At 46.1% G+C, this 22,794-nt stretch overlaps 1 pseudogene; it reads right to left on the reverse strand.

The window, feature by feature from the left end:
- Nucleotides 1–21,730: 21,730 nt before the first annotated feature.
- On the reverse strand, nucleotides 21,731–22,322 carry LOC146785722 (heme-binding protein 2-like; annotated as a pseudogene).
- Nucleotides 22,323–22,794: the final 472 nt, after the last annotated feature.

Raw genomic sequence — 22,794 nt, forward strand, 5'->3', positions numbered from 1 at the left:
CAAAAGCTTCTCTCTCTATGGCACTCCACCGTTGTTCCCTTGGGAGTAGCCTCCTGGAGATGAAGGCCACCGGTTGGTCCAGGCCCTCCTCATTGAGTTGCAAAAGTGCTGCCCATATGCCATGCTCTGAGGCTTCCGTTTGGACAATGAACTCTTTGGAGAAGTCAGGGGAGCTGTGCACATGGCCTGCTATAGAGAGTCAAAGGCTTTCTGGCAAGCCTCCGCCCAAATCACTTTTCTAGGTTGTTTCTTGGAGGTTAGCTCAGTCAAGGGAGCTACAATGGTGCCATAACCCTTGACAAATCTGCGGTAGTATTCAGTGAGGCCCAGGAAAGCCATGACCTCAGTCTGTGTTTTGGGGGGCTCCCAGGCCAGGATGGTTTCTATCTTGGCCTGTAGAGGTTACACCTTACCCCCGCCCACCAAGTGACCTAGGTACACTACCGACCCCTGCCCTATCTGGCATTTGCTGGCCTTGATAGTCAGGCCTGCCTGCTGCATGGCCTGAAGCACTTCCCGGAGGTGGCATAGATGGTCCTCTTAGCTGCTGCTGAAGACGGCTATGTCATCCAGGTAGGCAGCTGAGAAGGCCTCTAAACCGGAGAGTACACGGTTCACCAGCTGCTGTGAGGTGGCAGGAGCGTTTTTTAGTCCAAAGGGCATTACCGTAAACTGGTAGTGGCCCTCTGGGGTGGAAAAGGCAGACCTATCCTTAGCTACCTGCGTTAGTACCATGACGTGAGGTCAAAGGTACTCAGGTATCAGACAGCCCCCAGCCGGTCAATGAGCTCATCCGCCCTAGGGATAGGATGAGCATCAGTTTTGGTCACAGAATTTTGCCCTCTGTAGTCCACACAGAACCTAACTTCAGGTGTGGTGCCCGGTGGGGCAGCCTTTGGTACCAGAACCACCTAACTGGACAAGGGGCTGTTGGAAGGCTCTATCACCCCCAACTCTAGCATCTTAGTGACTTCACTCTGGATTCTTGTCATCACCTTATCAGACAGCCTGTAAGACTTGGTCCTGACAGGGAGGCTGTCCCCTGTGGCCACATCTTTGGTACACAGGTGGGTAATCCCAGGGATAAGGGAGAATACAAAGGAGTACTGCTGCAGGACCTGGCGGCAGTCCCTCTGTTGCTCAGGCGTCAAGGATGGGGAGAGGACCACTCCCTCCACCGATCCGTCCTTCTCTTGGGAAGCAAAGAGGTCCGGGAGAGTTTTGCTTTCCTCTTCCTCGGCCCCATCTGTCACCATCAGTAAGGTGAGCTCGGACCTCTCATGGTGGGGTTTGAGGCGGTTGGCATGTAATACCCTGTGGGGTTGCCTGGGGGTCTTAAGGTCCACCACGTAAGTGGCCTTGCCCTTTATTTCAAGTATCTCATAGGGGCCAGTCCAACGGTCCTGGAGGGCACTGAGCTCTCCATGTTCCATGACCCACACCTTCTGTCCAGGTTCTAACTCCACAGGGTGAGAATTCTGGTCGTACCATTCGTTCATTACTGCCTGGCTGGCCTCTAAGTTGTTAGAAGCTTGCTTCTACAACTTAGCCATTTGGCTGCGGAAGGCCAGCATGTAGCTCACTACATCTTGGGGAAGTCTCCTAGGAGTCTTCTCCCACCCATACTTCACTAAGCTGAGAGGCCCCCTCACAGGGTGACCGTACAAAAGCTCGAAGGGGCTGAAGCCCACCCCCTGCTGCGGTACCTCCCTGTAGGAAAACAGCAAACAGGGCAAGAGGATGTCCCACTTTTTCCTCAGGCCATCAGGCAGACTCTTGATCATGCCTTTTAAGGTCTTGTTAAATCTCTCCACAAGACCATTTGTCTGGGGGTGGTAATGGGTGGAGAACTTGTAGGTAACCCCACACTCCTTCCACATGGCTTGCATATACGCATACATAACGTTATTGCCCCTGTCAGACACAACTTCTTTGGGGAAACCCACTCTGGTAAAAATCTCCATCAGGGCTCGTGCCACCGCAGGTGCAGTGATGGTCCTCAGAGGGATAGCCTCTGTGTACCGTGTGGCGTGGTCCACCAGAACCAGGATAAACCTGTGACCAGAAGAGGTTGGCGGATCCATGGGCCCAACAATGTCGATGCCCACCCTTTCAAAGGGGGTGCCAACGACAGGTAGTGGTTCCAGTGGGGCCTTCAGTTTGGTCCCTGTTTTCCCACTAGCTTGGCAGGTGACACAGGTCCTTCAGAATGTATCAGAGGAAACCCTCATTCTGGGCCAATAGAAAGGTGGGACACGCCTAGCAAAGGTTTTGTCTTGGCCTGAGTCCCGCCAAGGGGATCTCGTGAACTAACTCCAAAAGAAAGGCCCTGTAGCATTGGGGGACCACTAAGGCCCTTGATGACCCATGCACAGGAGCCTTGGGCTCACTGTAAAGGAGGCCGTCCTCCCAGTAAATATGATAGTTGCCGGAGGCATTGCCTGCTGCTTGGGCTTCGGCCTGTCGCCCCATACCCTCAAGGGTAGAGCACTCCTTCTGTGCCTGACAAAACTCCTCCCTGGTGGGCCCTCCTTCCACCTGCCACTCGGCAGGGGTAGACAGGTCCTCCAAGGGAGCAACGTCCCCCTCCGTGGACTCCGATGCCACCTCCTCAGGTGCCCCATCCATCTCACGGGGTATCCGCCCTGGGCCGGGCTTCCCACGCCCTCGGGCTCTTCCCTCTTTAGCAGCTGGCGGGGCCATTGTTCCAGGCTCCAGCCCTAGTTTACTTCCTTTCCGGGCAGCCATGGACTATGTGGTAGAACAGATCCACTCTGGTAACCCCAGCATCTCCACATGCGCTTTGAGCTCTACTTTCTTCCAGGCAGTGTGCTCAAGGTCATTCCCTAACAGACAGTCCACTGGCATGTCAGGGCTCACAGCAACTCTTAGAAGGCCTGAAACCCCTCCCCACTAAAATGGAACCTGGGCCATGGGATAGTGACCCTTGTCAGCCATCACAACTGGGTGGAATGGTGACCCACTTCCTATACTTGGTAGTATTTGAGGGTACATGGAACTTTGGAACCATCTCGCTGTCTCCCAGGGACACTAGGATCAGCCCTGCCCTCTCACCCCCATTATCTAGGGACAACTTCTCCCCAAGTGCTGCACTAGCCACCCCAGGGTTTTTACCTCCAGTGGGAGGTGGTGCTCTCTTTCGACACTTGGGATCCCCCTTTTAGTGTCCAATTTCACCACACTCAAAGCACCAGACAGTTTTGGGCTGCTGACCTTTGTCAGGATAAGTAGGCTTTTGGTGGCCAGATTGGGCTGGGACCCAGACCCTTTCCCTTGTGAATTGTTTTGGGGGCCTTTGGAGAACTCCTTTTTATCTCCCCCCCTCTTTCTTCTGGTTGGAACCCTTGTTGGACACCCTGGTACTGACCCAGGTGTCCGCCTCCTCCGCAAGCTTCCTAGGATTGGTCAACTTGCGGTCAACCAGGGTTGGCGCAGCTCTGGAAAACATTTCTCTAGAAGGTGCTCTCTCAAGAACAAGAAAAACAACCCTTCATAATCAGTTACATCGCTGCCCCGCACCCAGCCCTCCAATGCTTTACTAGCATAATCCAGGAAATCTACCCAGTTCTGTGTGGGAAGTTTGTGGCTATTCCTAAACTTCTGCCTATACCTTTCAGGGGTAAGACCAAACTTTCTGACTAACGCTACCTTCATAACATGATAGTTGGCCTTGTCTGCCTTGTCTAGTGTAAGGAGTGTGTCCCTCCCCACTGGAGGTATGTACTTGTATAGGCTACCCCCCCCCCCCAGTACCTCTTGGGGACCCCATGGGCTCTTAAAGACACCTCATAGCTGCTAGCCGTTTGTCAACATCATCCCCCACATTAAAACTGGTCACCACATCTTTAGGCATATAGAACCTGGACTCACGTGAAGCTTCAGTAGGTACGCTGCCACCATTTGTGTTGCTGTTGGCCTCTATTTGTAGGGCTGTCCAGCTCCTTCAGGCTGAGCTCATGGGCAAGTTTCCTTTCCTCTATGGCCAGCCTCTTTTCTTCACGCTCCTTCTCTAACTTGGCAAGCTCTAGTTTGAGCTGCCTCTCCTCCCTCCTGTCCGCCAATTCTTCTGAGGATAGGCGCCTTGCTGAGACACTACTGCCAGCCCTGGAAGGTACTCTTGGCCCTGGCAGTAAATTGTCGCTTTCATCTGTAGGCAGTAGGTCCAGATCTCCTGTGGCGTCATGCTCTGATCCCTCCTCGTCCCCTTCTCCTTCTGGGTGGGCCAGTGCCCATGCTCTCAAGGATTTTTGGAGCTCTGCCTTCCTGGTGCCTCGTTTAAAGAACACCCCTTTCTCCTAGCAGATATCCTTCAGCTGCGCCATCGTGTAAGCTTCCTGGTTGGCCAGCTCGAATTCCATCTTGCTAGGTAGGACCTCAGACGTTTGCAGAGAAAACCAATGGGACTTAGGAAAAAAGGGCTTTGAAAAAGAGCGGCTGACAATCGCCAGTCAGGGCAAATTTTGGAAAAACCAAAAATGCCAATTGGAGAGGACAGACAAAAATTCTCCAGTCAGAGAGAGGGAATAGAAGACAATTTTCAGACGTGTCAGGTGTAGGATTGTGGCGCACACTGAGTCACTGTAGGGTGTTACACAAGCACAAGTCCTAATCCCACCGCTGAACACCAGTGTTAGAAACGGGATCTCTAGGGGTATGTACCCTAGACCAAGTAGGGACCATCGGTTCCGACAGGGTGAGTCTCAAAATACCCTAGACCACCCTCCTGGTAGCTTGGCGCAGAGCAGGTAGGCTTAACTCAAGGGGCAATGTGTAAAGTATTTGTGTAACACCCACCCACCACAGCACAGTGAAACCCCAAAAATAGACACTACACCAGGTGGTTATAAAAATAAAAATATCTTTATCTCGAGTTTTAGGCAAGGTAAATCATTAAAAATATTCTACAGGAATCATGAGCTCTTAAATGGCACTATTTGTTGATGGGGTCATTGGGAGGCAATCTTGCAGGTGCAATGAGTCTGTTAAGCAAACTGTGTGGTTACCAGTTCAGTCTCAGGGTTTATATTATGAAAAGAAAATGTACGCAAGGACTGTATTTCTCCTAGTCCCCAGATAAGGATCTCTCATGCGGGATTCCCCCCTCCGTTAGTGATGAGCTCCGATGAGCAGCAAGTTGAGACAGGAATGTGGCTCTGAACTCTTACAAGGCCGGATAGGTTTTTGGGCAGTCAGAGTTAGTGCGCTTTTAAAAATACCTTCAGGCCACTGTTCTTTATTTATATACACTATTTTCTCTTTCCATTTAGACTATTTATCTGTATAGTTATTCTTTATTCTTTTTTCACACTTTTATGTTACTTATTATCCTTTCGCCTTTCTCCTCTCTCTTTTCTTTCCCTTTTGTAATCGGATTCCTTAATTCTTAATTAGATGTTATTATCTCTCACTTATAATAATTAATCTCTGATATGAGTTGTTTTTTCATATCAGTAATATACATGGATATGTACAATAGAATGTTGTTTAGACAATTTGCAATTCTCCCCCGCTTTTTTTGATCATAGAGATATGTGATAAGAAATGTTTGTCTCGTTGCTTATATTTATGGAAGTAATGTGGGTTGTTCGTATTTTGTATATAGGTGTGTTTTTATATATGTCCGTATGTATGTATTTTGTGTAATATGTTAAGTGGTGTTTATGTAAATGTTTTTTATAATTGGTTACAACCCTGAAGAAGTTACTGTGGCAATAAGGAATGAAACACGTTGGCTGTTTGCTGTTTCTTAAATGATCTCATGAATAAAGGAAGAACTTTGGAAAATATCGGCTCATTTGAATTTATTATTATTTCTATTGAGTGCACCTTCTTATTTGTGAAATTCCCTGAAGTCAATTACTTGGTCCAGGTACCGTAATGCCTTATTATGCGAATACGGCCATGAATAATAGGTTCTCTCAACGCTGACGCTGTTCCTCGTGCGCAGTGCCCCCCCTCCCCAGTTGGTCAGAGCTCTGTAAGCCGCGCTCTATGCGATATATGTTCCTGTGACTACTTTGCTAGCACCAACTCTGGCCTGTTTTTGAGTATTTAAGGGGAACCCTCAAACCCAGGTGGAAACCCTTGGGCAGGGAGCATCCGTTTTGTCCCCTCTGCCGGCAATTTTTCAGTCTTAAGCCCTTCCTTGACCCGGGCCTTAGACACACAGCCTCCTGACCTCCCCCAGCCCGCCCAGGCAATACAACAAGTGGCAGGGTGGATCTGGGGTTACCTGGGAGGCTGGTCTCTTGCGGCGATGTGCCCTGAGGCTTCCCTTGGCCGGGGCCCTTCTCCCTAATGTCAGTGCTTCCCAGAGATGTGTGGCCAGGACACTCCCTTTTATACCCTGGCGCCCAGTCACTAGAAGGGGGTAGAAGCTTCTGGAGGGTTCTAGGGGTTTCTGGGGTGTTCCCTGGCTTCCCTGACCTGGCTCCTGGCTGTCTACAGTGAAAAAGGCAGGGTCGTTAAGCCTATTGTGGGGCAGCCGGGCCCAGCCTATTCAGGTGTAAAAGGTGTGAATCACCACTCCCTCCACACAGCCCAGGAAGGCTATCAGCGTGCAGATGGGAAGGGGTAGTCTGCAGTGCACAAACCAAGTGCAGGCAGAAAAATGTCCACTTTCTAAAAGTGGGTTTTCTAAAGTAGTAGTGCCTAAACCCCATATATCATTAGAAAGGGCTCCCGCCACAATTCAAACTATACTAAACATGACATACCTAGTAGGTCTCAGTCAAAAGTTATCCCATAGGGGGGGTTCCCAATGTTAGTCTATGGAGGGGTAGGCCACACTGCGGTAGCAGGGGCCTGTGGCAGATATGCCAGTGTCACCATGTTTTTAGGGGAGAACACCTGCACCTTAGCAGTGGTAAGGTGCCCAGAGTCCTAAGTCCAACAAAAATGTGAGGTCAAGTGGGAGGCAAAAGGGCAAAAATGTAGGGGGAGACCACCCTAAGGCTGACAGGTCCAACTGGCACCCACCGTATAAGTGGCAAAAACGCGGGGTGGGCTCCCGCCGCGAGCACACGAACAGCAGGGTGGGCACCCGCTCAAAGCAGCATTCATGTGGGGTGGGCACCCGCTCCTCTCGGCAACAGGCGGGGTGGGCTCCCGTTCTATAAACAGACCGGGGAAATCCCTACGACGGGGATTCCCTGTGAGAGATGGGCAGCTCAGCACTACGAAGCCCACGCGCTCCTCTTCTTGTGGGCAACTTGGAATATAGCGCTCATGAGGCGTTGGAAAGCAGGCAAGGTTGGGCAAAGGTCAGTAGACCACAGGACAGTTCTTCCCCAGCAAATTAGCAATCCCTTGGGACAGTCAGACACAGTGAGGATGGCGATCCTGAAGTGCAGCAGCCCTGGCTCCAGCCTAGCTTCTTCCCAGTCCAGTTGTGTCCCCAGTGGTGTAGAGGGGCAGAGCTGGGCACAGGCAGGCCAGCACCTAGGGACCCCCAGGGACAGCAGCTGGGTCCCACTGCAGTTCCTCCTGGCAGAGTGTCCCCTCTAGTCAAAGTAAGAACCGCCACAACAACCACCTGGGGTCACAGCCCCTCTATTTATATTACATTTCTTCTTGGTTTGCCCCATTCTATAAGCCTCTGGAAGGGTCTTGGAGGTTCCAGCCCCAACTGGCTTTGGGAGGGGTGTCAATCACTTTGTGTACCAGGCTTCCCTCCTCCTTTCTGAGCTGGGGCTGGGTCATCAGACACACCACAGGGGGGCGGAGCCAGCATTGTACAGGATAGGCACAGATCTATTCAGGGACAGAGGACTTCTCCTCCCACTACTCCAATTGCAGATCTTCCATTCAGCCTGGAGCCACCCACACCTCACCAGCCCCGGTTACTTCTAGAACCAGACGTGCAATATACTTCAGGCAGGTAGGCACATAGCACACAGAAATGCCAACTTCTGGAAGTGGCATTCCTAAAATAGTGAAAATAAATCTGCGCACACCATTGCACAACATTTAATAGTTCCATTCCAAACATACCAAACATGACATACTTATCTTGTCCCATTTGGGAGTTATCCCATAAGGGGGGGGGGGATCCCAATGTTAGCCTATGGAGGGCAGAGAGCACACACACTTTGCACTGCTAACCAGTGCTAAAGTGCGCAGAGTCCTAAAACCACCAACGCCATGTTAGAAAAAAGTCTAGAAGGAAGGCAAAAAGTTCAGGAATGACCCTGCAAAGAGGGCCAAGTCCAACAACCACCACCGCCGCCGGATCCTGGATCCCAGTGGAGGCGGCCGTCCTGTGGCTGTCCAACCACCACATTTGAAATACTGTAGGCAGACTCGCAGTGGTGGCAGTGGTCGAACCGCCACCGCAAGTGCGTATGTCCTCAGGACCATAATACTCGTAATTAGGCCTTAGTGCCCAACCAAGTATCTGTAGGTCTACAGGTAGAATACTTTGTGCATTTGTAGTATTGCCACTATACTGCTGTCCCAACCTCACCCATGTGCTAGACTGAGCACACCATGGGTCATACTGGCCACAAATCATTGTCAGGGCTTGCTCTCTGCAGGCTAAATATACAGATCCCACAAAAAACTCACACTTCAAGCAAATCAATACATAACAGTGCACATTGTGGCTATCAAATGTGTTACCTCATGGGTGTGTGGCACTCTGAAGGGGTCTGTGAGCCATACTTAGCTTCCGGACACCAGTATTGTGAGCCATGGTATTGTCTCAGTGATAGGTGGGACTGTGCACATTGCTAACATTATCCTCAAATGCTCCATAAAGTATACATGCACTGCACATCCACTAAAGCCTGTACGTGCCTCTGCTCATTTCCATGATCTAATTGGCACATGTATCATAGGTATCATGAATAGGACACATGCATTGATATGTTAATTCAACTCAAGTCGGACATAGGACTTTTCAACCATCACACATCGCAATAGTGATGTAAACTTATCACAGTACAGTACTCCACAATCCATCACATATTTACCCTACGTGGAACGATTCATTACTACAGGAATTTGACTGTACTCTGGAACTCTGAGGCACATTGTAGACTGGGGAGATGGGAATGAGGCAGTTAAACAGAGTTACATTTGCATGTCATACATTTCCCTGTTCCTCTGGTGAGCAATAGAGCTGGCCATACAGGTGAAGGGCTCAACCCACCAGTGTCTCCAGCACTTCTGGAGAGAAGGATACGAGCCCTCTCACCTGTTTGGCCAGGTATGACCAGTCTCAGACGTGGCAAACAGCAGCTAAAGTTGAGGAGTGGTTGTTTGCAGCAGTGTCAGGAGGCAAGTGAGTTATTTTTCAAAAATCGGCATACAGGTGCTCCAAGTAAGCTATCATCAGCATTGACAGTCGCAGCCATTGGACCGCAGACGTCAAAACATTAGCGTTAGCCATGAGTGCACCGTGGATGAATATGCCTCCTTTTCACGCATGCAGTCACCCCACATGCAATTACAACGCGGTTGTTACAACCACTGTGTTGTAACAATGCATACCATTACCCCACATGTCGGAACAACGACTTGCGGAGGGGGGTGCTGGATGTTGGAATAGTATAATTTACTATTTCAACTCCAGTCTGTGCGGACAGTAAGGAAGCTGTTGCATGCGGGGTGGGGGCTTCGTTGTGAGGGCTGTTTACCACCGTGGATGTTCATGCCTTCAGCATGGTCAACATCCGCCGGCGGTCTTAGCTACAACATGTCCTACAATCGCGGTCAGGCATCTGCCATTTTGGCTGCTGCAGGAACAGTACAGGTAAATGCTAATTGGGAAAGCACCACTAGAAATTAGTTTGCAATGATTTATAGGGTTATAAAACCTTTGACCTGCACTTTAATTTGCAGAAAAAGGACAGTGTGTTACATTATTGTGTGGAAACTCAATCTTACCCGGGTACACTGTACCTCACTGGTGAATAACTTTATTCTAGGAAAATGTCATATAACATCATAAGAGTAAAGTAACAATCAGTCTTTCAGGCGAGCAGCACAGCAGTCCTTCCTTTACTTCATCCACAGGTCCAGATGTGCAATGAAAAGTTGGGTCTGAGTGTCCATTTTTAGGTCTTGCCTAGGCAGCGATTGCACTGTCTCGTTGAGACATGCAGTATACACTATAGCATGGAAGCATCGTGGAAGCTCCGCCCACTCTCCACCCATTATTTTCATTGGCTTGTGTCTTAAATGCTGCCTTCAGATTGGTTGTAGGCTTATTAGTCCCTCCTTATGATGGACATGTCTTCATTTGTGTCCTTCCACGGCATTTGGCCCCTTTACTGCAGACTACTTTCTTCCTGTGCCTCCCCCCTCCCCCGTCCGATGCCTGGTTTGCCTTTATCACCTCGGAGCAAATGTATTTTTTTTGCAGATTTATATAGCGCAAACAATCGAGTTAAGCTCCATCACGAGTGCCTGGTTTGCCTTTTTCACCACGGAGCAAACTTTTTTTTGCAGATTTATATAGCACGAATGGTCGAGTTATTGGAGCGCTTTATACGAGCACCAGGTACTGTTATGCAAGGACACATTCATTATTTGGTAAGCGCGGGGATATTAAGTGATTTGCCCAGAATCACGTGACGTTGAGCCGAGGCTCGAACCCAGTTCCCCAGGACCTAAGTCAGCAGTCTAGCTCTCCCCTTTCAAGAACTTTGAAGATACGGGGGCGATAGTGGTAGGCGTGTTTTTGAAGGAAAAAGGGGTGGAGAAAGAAATCATCAGGTCCGTTTAAAATTTCCTTCAATCTGGTCTGACGGTGAGTTAATATAATGTGATGACTTTGTGTTCCAATCTCTTCACCCCCTTCTCAGGGTAATAATTCACTGGTCGTTATTGCCACCTTTTAAGAGACATGTATACACAAAGAATAATCAAATAACGACTCAGGCTAACTGGTGTGAGTGGCTCACAATTTTCAATCCCGCACACAAAGTCCTAGAAATTAACGGACCATGAAAAGCTGATTCTATTTTGTTGGTGAATGTTTCCGCTGCGGTAGTGTTTCTTCCAGTTCTAGCGTGCCTTGAACGAAACGAGGTAATAGAGCTGTTTCATTTGCTTGCGCTCTCTGTTCTAGCCAATAGGGAAACCGAGGTTGTCACATCGGAGCGCTCCACTGGTGTCTGCTCAAGCTAATGGCGTCGTTTGAAATGCCTACAGAGGAGTCGGAGTTGAGTGCAAATTCTAGCAGTTCCTTGACTCGCCCCAGTTGGTTTCCCTTCAGGGATGAATCATGTGAGAAGGACTGTGCTGGACCCAGAACAAGCCTTCGATGAAGTGTGAGTGAGGGCAACAGGACTGGGGTATTGCTTGACCACTTTACTAGTCAGTCTTCTGCTCACCACTTAAGCCACACCTTGTGACAAGTTCACTATTTTAAGGCTTTTAGCAACCACGTTTTGGAATATTTAAGTCTGTACATATACTGAAAACCGCAAAACCGCACGTACTAGAATGCCATAAAAAAAAGTTATTTGGGCGAGGGTGGGTGGGACGGGGTTTAAAAATTGGCATAGGCAGTGTGCAGTCATGTGATAGAGAGGGACACTGAAAGTCTTTTATGGGGTTTATGACTCTATTTAATGGGAATGAACCGAGACTCACATGATATAAACGCGCACATGAGCAACTGTTTACTGCTCGCAAACACACTGGTGCCCCAACTGCCAACTTTGTATTTAAGTGAAAGTGCTGCGGAGCTGCGTGCTGTGAGAAAGAAATGATCTTGGCAGAGAGCACCCGTCTGTGCACTTTCTCGACCAGTGCCCCTTTGCCCCAGCCTGGTCGGGTGGCATTCCTCCCATAGTTATCAGATCCTGAGTTTGCACAAGAGTGGTGCACGACGGGACGTTACTGCTCTGAAGTGCCTTTGCTTACCATAGACCCATCATCGGCGCAGCACGAGAATGGCAGAAACCTGTTGTGAGCGTGGCATGTATGGAATATTTGGGTGCATTGCAGCCTTCCCCAAAACCTAAGGTTTATATTTTATTTGACCACCTGCCCGGGAATAATTTGCTGAAAGTTTATAATCCAACAGATATTTAAAAATAATGATCAAAATGATGGAATCGCGGGGAGTTTTTATTAACACCAGCCCTCCCAAGCTCTTCTTCCACCTCCCACTCCTAAGATTCAGCTGTGTCCTTCCCGAGCTCAAATTCAAGCTGTGCAGGAAGATTAACGCTTTGAGGCGGATACTTTTTCACCACCAACTCAGACTTTACTTTATTAGAAGCCGCTTTGTCTATCTGCAGTAATCTAAGGCGGTAAGTACACTTTGACATTTTAATTTGCAGGAATGTTTCCCTTAGAAGTAGTCATTTTAAAACTAAGTCTGTGCTGGGAAAAAGTTCCTTTTTGTGAGTAACGTTAAAGGAGACAGTGTGCGCTGTCGAAAGTGCTTTTGAAAGTCAAGTTGTTAAACGTTAGAAACCAGTTAAATTCTACTTAATATTTGATTTTATTAAATTATTTACACAAGTACACACACTTCATTATCAATAAATGAAGCAGGTTTCAAAAACACGTTATTCCGAAAAATTGTCAGGGCGCTACATTTTTCATGTTGTGGCTCAGTTATTTGTTTATTTAGCACACGTAGTAAGGGCAACGCACATTACAGGAACACATGCAATGGAAAACATTGCTACTCTAACGTGTTTGCATTCGATAAGCAAAGCTGAGCACGCAATATTGGAGTGAAAATTTTTGTGCAGCATGATTGGGTTGCCCTGTACTGTATTTAGTTGGCACATTTGGGCTCCTGAACTGGCATTCCAACTTTTGGAAGAGACAATGCGTTTATTTACTTGCAGTACACTAGGACGTGTGGGGCAAGTTGCCTTTTTTTTGTTTTTCAATCACATTCTCTTTAAGGAGAAAAACGTTTATTAACAGCAAAAAAACAACAGGTTTATATTGTGCCATTTGCACATTTTAAACATGCGGGTAAAGTATACCACATAACTCCACTCCACACCACATAAATCCACTCTAATTCAAAACACATGGGTAAATGACATTCTCATTTGCAGCACCAATACCTCTAGCGCCCACAAATGTGAGACCAATTTGCATTGCAAATGCTTGTTTATACCTGGTGCCCATTGTGAAGTGGGAAAAGCTTCTAGAGTTCTCCTGCAGAGGTTTCTGGAATTTCCCCCCTCCCTGCCCAGGTCACAGCTTGTCTGGGGGTACAAATGACCAGTGTGAAACTCTTTGCGAGTGTGCTGAGGTAGAGTCTTTGTGATGTGCCAGTGTGATAGATGACAGTTCTGCCCTCTCATCAAGTCATAGATGACCCATCCTGCCAACACCTATTTGCCCTATTGTCTCAGAGTCTGGGAATAATACACAAAGATCAACTGTCAGCTATACCTAGTCATGTGACCCAGGATACAGTCTGCAGGCACCAAATGGTTGCAACAAGAAAATGCCAACTTTCCAAAAATTGCATTTTCAGAATTATGACTTAAATTCAGACTTTACTATTAAAGGGTGTTTTAAATTACAATTCTTAAAACACTAACCTCAACATTCCTACTTGATCCCAATTGAAAGTTATCTCATATTAAATGTAATAAGGCAACTCAATATTATCCTATTGAGAGGTAGCCCAATTTTTTAAATATACTGCACCCTACCCTATGGGCTGTTTAGGGCTTATCCTAGAGATGATGTACATGTATTAAAAAGGAAGGTTTAGGCCTGGCAAAAGGTTTATTTCGAGCTCTAAAAATAGGTTTCATGCAGGTTACAGCACCGAAACTGCCGTCATTGGTGATTAGCGTGGGGCGGCTATCTTGATAATGCTTGACCTTTCTGCAGGATTCAATACTGTCTCGCCAGCACAGATGGTTCAGCGACTGTAGCAAATGGAGGTCAGTGGGACAGCCTTGCAGCTTCTCCGCTCATTTTTGTCCAACAAGGCTCAAACTGTCAGCTGTGGAGGCTTCAAGGCTAAGGCTTTCAGTCTCCCCTATGGGGTACCACAGGGCTAATCTTTGAGTCCTACCATTTTCAATCTCTGTGTGGCTCCTTTGGCTGACCTGATGCTTTCATTTTGTTTTAAAGTGCTGTTGAATGCTGACGACATGCAAATCATCATCTCTATTTCTAAGGACCTGCAGTTGGTGGCGGGGAGGTTCAACCAGTGCATGTCCAGCATCATCTGCAGGACGAATGACAATTCCCTGAAGATTAATGCAGACAAGACTGAAGTGCTTGAGTATGGTTCTCAAAACTCCATCTGGTCTAGTACTTGGTGGCCAGATGTCTGCGGACTTCTCCCGCCAATGTCAGTACAGCACTGTCAGCATTTGCTTCTACAGCATTAGGACCCTGAAAAAGGTTATCCCCTAGATCCCTTCGTAATTGCACCAGTCAGTCATCATTGCCCTGGTTACCTCACGTTTGGATTACTGCAATACTTTGCATCCGAACTATAATAATAGCTCCTCCCTGAACAAACTTCAGATTGTACAAAATGCAGCAGCTCGTATCACTCTGTACACTCCCAAGCAGCCTTCCGGAAAGGAGGAGATCCGTTCCTTTCACCGGCTTCCTGTCAGGAAACGCATTGCTTTTAAAGCTTTGTGCCTAGTTTTTAAGGCCCTACATCATAAGGGCCCCTCTCATTTGAATGTGCCTTTTCAATGGTACATACCGGGGAGGATACTGAAAACCTCTTTTTGAATCCCCAGATTTCGGATGACTAGAGATGGTGTGGTTGCTCCTTCTAGGTAGCAGCCACAAAACTATGGAATGACCTACCTACTTATAGTTTAGATGTGGACTCTTTCTGTCCTTTAAAAAACATCTGAAAACCTGGCTTTTCACATTGTTGTACGCCCTCTATAGGCCGATTGGCTTCTGGTGACTCCTTGACACCTATGGGTTTTAGTGAGTTTTATCAATTCTATCCTATCTATCCTATCCTATTCCAGGTCGAAATAAAGTTTAAAACTGCACACACAGACTGCAATGGCAGGCCCGAGACATGTTTAAAGGGGCTACTTAAGTGAGTGGCACAATCAGTGATGCAGGCACAGTAGTAGCATTTAATTTACAGGCCCTGGGTACTGGTAGTATCACTTTACTAGGGAATTACAGATAAATTAAATGTGCCAATGGAGTGTAAGCCAATTCTACCATGTTTAAAAGAGTGAGCACAAGCACCTTAGCACAGGTTAGCAGTAGTTAAATGCACAGAGCTCTAAAGGCCACCAAAAAATGATTCAGCAAACAAGGTGGTTAAGGCAAAAGGTTTGAGGATGACCCTGCAGAGACGGCTAAGTCACACATGGGGAATGATGAGAGTGACCTGCAGTTCCGTTGACCTTTTCATGGCAGAGACCTCGCCATGAAAAGGTTGTTGGAAATGCAGGGTAGGGCCCCAAACGAGATTGTGTCCATGGGGGTGTGTGCATGGGGCACATGTTTTGCCCCCCTCTGCTTGCACTGTCATGCGTGCACTGTGTGCCATGCATGACATGGCACAAGGTACACAGTGCACCGGCATGTAATTGGCGGTGCTGTAGCCGTGGCATGGCGGCAGCATGTGCTGCAGGCTCTCTATGAGCCGAATCATGCCGCAGTCATGGCACTGAGGCCGCATCAGGCTGGTGGTAAAATCATAATGCGTCAGTCGGGATGCCGCCGGCTTGGCACCATTCTCCCGACCACTACAACAGCGGTCAGACCTCCAAAGTCAAAGCAAACCCCCAGTCATGACTTGACATCATGACTCATTCATACACCAAGCTCCATATCTTATCTCAATATCTCTATCCTGTAAGGTCTTTTCCAGCCTCATTTTCACCATTTGTCCCAGCTTTATATAATTTATTTCCTCTTTTTTTCCCTCCCTTTTCTGCTTTTTATCTAGAAGTTTTAGGCAGCTCCAGAGAATTCAGGGGTCACTGAGAACTAAATGTGACAATGACAGACTTTTCCTATTGTGTCCTGTGCCTTACCTTGCTATTGGACACTAAACTGATCATCAATACACCAGTTTAGCACTTGGCCCTCAGGGTGGCTATGCAGGCATTCCATAGGTAGCAAAAGCAGGTTGTGTGTGGTAGAGTCTTACAACTTACTTAAGCAGGAACCAACAATTAATAATTCAATGTCCAGCCGTGGATTTTATTTGAAAAGAAAAAGTGATTTATTAACTACAAATATTGATGACCTTCCACAGACAAGCAAAATCAAAAATTATGCACAATTATATAATGATTCGCAGTGCAGGGAAGCCAGTCAATGCTGGCTTTAGGCTACCTTCAGACTCCAACAAATAGTGCAGGGTACAATAAATGATCCTTTAGAGACTTACAGGGTACACACTCCTGTTGCTTCTTTAGGTCCTTAGCTAAAACCAATAGGACTGTTTCTAGATTGTAATTTAGCAGTCCCTGGGGCATATTATCAAGGGCATTATCGCCGCTTTAGCGGCACTTTTTGCTGCTAAAGCCGCGATATTCTTATCGCCCTATTAACAAGGCGGCTCTAACATGCTTCAGCACATGTTAGCAGCCGATTTCGTAACGCATCTCATGACAGCGATAAATTTCGCTAATGAGATGCAAAGTAGGCATTCCCTCCTAAGTCAACATGTAAAACGCTTGCAAAACGGACATCGCTGTATCAACAATGCTGCCCCTAGACAGCGAAGCGATAACAAAACCCGCGCTAAGCCCCCATTATCGCATGATTCCAATGTCAGAAAAAAATCTGACTTACTATTTATGCCTATGGGAGGTGGATTGTAAGGCTGAGTCCACACTCCCCTATTACCAAGCTTGGCATTAGCGCTGTAAAATCATCGTAGGATTTCACACGCTAATGCTCATTATCGCAGTCTATCGCAGGATTTCACATTGCCTGTCAGCTAAGCGTTGCTAATACGCCGCTGACACCGCGATGAAATCCAACGATATCTGGCGATAATTTAAATTGTGCTAAGCGCGTTTAGCGATAATTATCGCTTTTCCTTGGTAATATGCCCCCTAGAGTTTGTTACTTGATGAGGTCTGTGCAACATTCCAGTCTTGCAATGCACCTTTAAGAAGTCGAAAGCATGACATTTCTTACAACTTCTGTCAGCCAGAGGAAGGGTGTGTGACGCTCTTACGCTCCTGCACACGAGCCAGAGACGCAGGCCAGGCTTACACTTTGCCTGCCCCATCATCTCCACAGTGTAGGTATGTTTAGTTCCTCCTGTTGTGCGCAGGCGCACTCTGGCGAGTCAGGAGAAAAGGGGCAGATGTAACAGAAGAAGGCACAGGCCGCATCGCTCGCGCCTGCCAGCGGAAGTGGAATAAGCTCTGGTGCTGTTGATGGTTTTGGAGTGCAAGGGCAGGTCTAGAAGCCAACTTCCAGTTTTTGGAACCCAGAAATGTCGCGTTTGCAGCTAGGAAATTGGCAAAAATATTGTGTATATGGTATTTAATCTTTGCAAGGCTGAAATTGCAAATATCTACAATATAAATAGGTGTAACAAAAATGTATGTAATTTAAAAATTCAACTATGTGTTGTCCACACCTCTACAATCACATATTTCTCGCATCCCCATCATGTCTTGGTGTCTGTAATCTAGTACGAGAGGCGCCCCACACAACATAATGTTCTGTATACATCACCTCAGGGTTGAGATGTTCCTGCTACAATAACAATGTTTGCTGTCACTCTCTTATTACTCCTTGGAGCACAGTCTATTTGTATACTAAAAATATTTGCAAAATGTTGCCACTGAGCAAAGAGTTAAAGATTGTGGCCCAGAGTTATTGACACTAATATAGGGTTTCAGCAGTACTGTGAGGACTGAATGGTAAAAAATATCCCAGAGCTGTGTTTTGCTATAGTTGCAGGTCATTGGTCACATTTGTGCAGCAGCCCATCGAGCACCATTGCATGCATTGTGTAAAGGGACAAATGGACCCAGCAGTGTCTTGTATGAGATGTCTACTTGAGGTAAACATCCCAGTACACGCCCTTAATAGGAGGGTGATAGGGTCTGTTCTTTCCACAATACCTATTTTGTGCACAGTGTTTTGAAGCAAGCTGTCACATTCTCGTTTATGATGCTTCGTTCTCAAGCTTCATTATCATGCTGCGTTAGCATAGTGAATGAATTCCGAAGGCCTCACCAATTGGGGCAACAATGGGATTCTCATGAGAACTTAACCTTGATTTGTAGTGATATTTGTGCTATTGGGGTGTCTCAGGAGAACTGGGGATGAGAACTGTATTATGTGAATCTGTGGGACAGCGATGAATGATGTGACTTTAGAAATGGTAACATTCATTCTTTAACCCGATTGATTTAAAGTGGGAAATTCCAATATAATCGCATTTATGTGTAGTGTCCGCTGTGTTTTTCATCATAAAAGGCACCCTTGTATGAAGGTGATGGCTCACTCTCCCCTGACCTTCAGAAGGTGACACTTTTATCTTATCTTTGATTTATAACTTATTTACATGAGCTAAAGTATACGTGTTCTACTGTTTCATTATTGCATTTCATTCTGGGCTTCATTCTTTTTGTATGACAAATGACTAATCGTCTGACTCCTTGCCACTTATTTTGTTTTCTGTAATGCCTTTAACTTTCAATACACCTTCATGGTTTACACTGTAATCCTTGTCAGTCATTAATGCTTTACATTTATTTCTGGAATGCTACTTGCTATTGAATTAATTTGATTGACCAGATCCAGAGAGAAGCAACGAAATGGAGTCAACACTGCTCTTGGTTCATTAGGAGCAATTTAATTTGAAATCAGATAAAGCGCACTACATCAAGGGTAAATTGCACCAGGTGTGTAATCCTACATCTTACATGTAGGACTATCGCTGTATGGGCCACTGTAGGTTTCATTGTTTGATTTCCTAATGGTAAAGTTTTGCGATTCGCTATTAGGAAATTGCAAAAACCTATGTGCAAATGTTTCTTTGACACATTTAGCAGTTCCTAATGGGGTTGCAATTGATCTACCCAATTAATATTCATGAGGTAAGTCACAATTTGCAACCCGTTGGGAATCGCTAAAAACAAAGGGGATGGTGGCCTGCTGGGGACAGCAGACCGCCATCTCTGTGTTTGTTTTTAAACAAAGCAACAAATAAAAAAAAAATACAGCATGTTTTCCTTAAAGGAAACCGGGATGCGTTCTAAAACAAAAAAATTAACATTTCAGTTTCATTTTTTAAGAGTAGGCAGCGGTCCTTGGGAGCCCTGCCTGCTTTTAAAAAATTTTCTACGCATGCATCCACAAAGGATAAGGGGTCCCCCGTTGACCCCTTCCTGTTTGTGAATGGGTTATCACCTACTTGAAGTAGGAGGTAAAATACAAATGTTTTACGGCTGCATTTCAGTCGCAAAACATTCGTACATAGCACTGCGAGTCGCTTTTAGAAAGGGACGCCCTTAACATGCCCCTTCCTAACACCGAATGGCTAACCCATTTTGCAATTCGGACATAGGTTACTGGATCGCAAAATGGGTTTATGAAAATGCAGAGATATTATACATCAGAGTCAGAACAGGGGGTGCTCTGAGACTGCAGTAATCAGCTGGCAGTTGTTTAATCTGAGTTTGGAAAGGGATTGTAATACTCGTTTCTTTGACTAGGAGAGTGAGTTGTTTAAGTGTTGGAAAAGCAGCATTGTTAGAGGACAAAGTTTTTAGGCCCTTACCTTCAGAACTCCAGAGTGTGGATTGAGCCTGTCTGTCTCCTAGGAGATTCTGAATTGAGGAGCAGCTTCCAGGCCCCTGTCCAGCAAACATTTCCTGAGGTCGCAGACAACTTATATAGGCTGCTATTGGATGCTACTTGTGTGCATTGATTGGCAGCTGTATCTGGTCTTATTATTGGATATGGGTGTTCTCATTGGTTAAGTATTTGAGAGGTCTGATTGGTTCCTGGGGTTAAGGTTTCTATTGGACATAGTGCTTAGGGTTTCCTACATGATTGGCGGTGGGCACGGCAGTCCGCACCGCCTCGCTTCACTTCACCATCCTGGTCTCACGGATGCTGTCGCCGACTCTACATCCGTGACCACATCGTGGTTTGGGGCACCGCTCGTAAAGTTTCATGAAGCACCGCCTCGTCCCACACAACTGTCTGGGCAGAACGACACCAGCTCCCGCAACTCAGCTCTGTCTCCTGCACCGCATCCTGCCAGCCCCACATCGAGCACCGTCTTGCCTGGCACTGTAAGCCTTGGTCTCACCGACACCGTCTGGACGATCGTCTCCAAGCCGCTGCCTGCACCGCATCGAGAGGACACTGCTCCCTGCACCTCTTCCACTTTGCAACGCACCCACGACGGTTGCCACGACCGGCTCGCACCCCCGTGTAAACCACAAAGAGAAAGGTACTGTTACTGAGTCTGTTCATGCTTTTGCTGGCCCGTATCCACACGGTTGGCTGGAACTGTTAGACTCTGTGGCTTTCAGCATCGCGGTAGCCCTGATGGAGATACCGACTCGTACGAACTGTGTTTTTTAGGTATTTCTGCAGTTTAGAAGACATCTTGCAAAATATCTATTTTTCAAGTACTGTATTGTGGATTCTTTATCGTTTTGGTCTTGTTTTAAGTATATAAAATAATGGATATTTTTCAAAACTGGTGTGGTGTACTTTTGTAGTGCTTACACTGTACTACTGTTGGTTTTGTGAAAATGCTTTAAACTCTGCCTCTAAGATAAGCCTGACTGCTCTGGGCAAGCTACTAAAGGGGTGAGCAGGGATTATGTTAGGAGTGTAACTCCCTTATCATGACTAGAAGGAAGGGTCCCTACTTGGACAAACGTGCAAACCCTTGCAAACTAGAGACTTCCATTTCTAACAACCTACATATGTGTATTGCTTTGTATAAACATGTATAATAATTATGTTTTTAAAATATAGATATTGGTTAGTTCTGCTTAATAAATGTACATATTACTTAAAGTTACATTATTCTGTTTTTATCATTTATTTAAGTGACAGCACAAATAAGTATATATTTTATCATAATTATTCCTCTACAATTGCTTCACTATTGAATTACAAAAATAGAACAAATACATTATTTTAAAGTACAACACTTGAAAGCCAGAGTTTAATAAATGCATCTTTAATCTACATATACTACCTTCCTTATGCATAGATATGCCTTCCATGTACTTATGTATCTATATATTTATTACTCTTCTTCTAATTCATCATATCCAATGCACTACCCTATTTCTCACCCTATACCGCTCTCAATCTATCCTCTACCTCCACTCTCCTTTACCTCAATTCTCTGATTCATCTCAAACCTCGTTCTACTACTCTTTTTAATGCACTACCCTATTTCTTGCCCTATACCTCTATCAATATATCCTCTACCTCCACTCTCTCATTCATCCTAAGCCCCATACCACTACTATGATCCCCAAATTAACCCTTTCTAGACTCTTCCCTCCTCTACTTCTCCTTGCATCATCTCATATATCTTTTATTATTCAGATCTCCCAAAAAAGCCTTTCTTAAGTGGCAAAACAGTGCTATAATTTGGGCTTGGCCCAGCCATTATAGGAAAGGTATTCAAAAGAGAGCACCAAAACCTGACAATGTACAAAAGAACTAGTTTTCACTGAGAAGTCAACTGTGAAAATCAGTCTTTTTCACTTTTTGTCCACCATCAGGTGTGGAAATTCAACATGGTCATGGTGAGATATCACTCTGCTATATACCAGACTTCATTGTTCCTATTAAAGAGCATAAAGCGGGCATCATAACCAGCCGTCATGAAGAAATTGTTTTTGAAAGGCTTTCCTAAAGTGTTCAGATCTTGAGACAGTTTCTCCGCCATCGCAACAAAATCAGATTTAAATGCATATCTGCCAAATGACTTCACATAAATAGTTTGCGCTGGGGTTGAGGAAATATAAACTTCAGGGTTGGTTGGTGTGGGTGGATCGTCCACGGCAAATGGTACGAAGAATGACATTGTAATATCTGATTTTTTTTACCCCCACAGGATTCACATGTGAAAGGACAGGGACAGTAATTGGAATTTTCATACCTGCTGTATTTTTGCCATCAATGTAATGAAAAAGACGCCAAAATCCTTCCACGATCGCATGGCTATAGGACTTTCCTTCAACCAAGGTAGAAACCCAGCGGCTGGATTCATAATTACATTCTTCAAAGGTGTCGGATTTCTTCACTAACTCGTACTTGGGACAGTCACGAGAGTGGCAGAAGCGGGGAGTTGTCCGATCAGCATCTGCAGATCTTGTCCCAGAGGAAGAAGTAGCGCAGTACATTTTGTTGTCAGTTACAGCTAAATAGCACCCAAACACCTGACAAGCAGCAACAAGACGCCTCTAAACCCTTAACTCTGACTCTTCCACCTCCACCTCTCCTTTAATCATGCCAACCCCCCTCGCTATGAACTCCCAAAAATAAGAAGAAAAGAAAAAAACAATCTAGACCCTTCTCTCTTCTATACCTCCTTCCCTCTTCTGTCCCTCCACTATTCCTTTTCAATCCAAATAACAGACTAACAAGTCCACCTCTCAAATTAATTGCATATTTCCCAATACTAATTCCCCCTTATCCTGTTTGGCTTCTGGAGTAGCGTGTTACTCACCGAAAAGCGCTTGAACTCCTCATCAGGGGCAGCAAGCACTATATAAATGCAAGCCTTTTTCCTCTTCTATTCCTCCATTATCCCTCACAATACAAATAACAGACTAACATATCCACCGCTCAAATAACTTCATATTTCACTGTACA

Source organism: Triturus cristatus, chromosome 11 (assembly GCF_964204655.1).
Source record: "Triturus cristatus chromosome 11, aTriCri1.1, whole genome shotgun sequence".
NCBI lineage: Eukaryota > Metazoa > Chordata > Amphibia > Caudata > Salamandridae > Triturus > Triturus cristatus.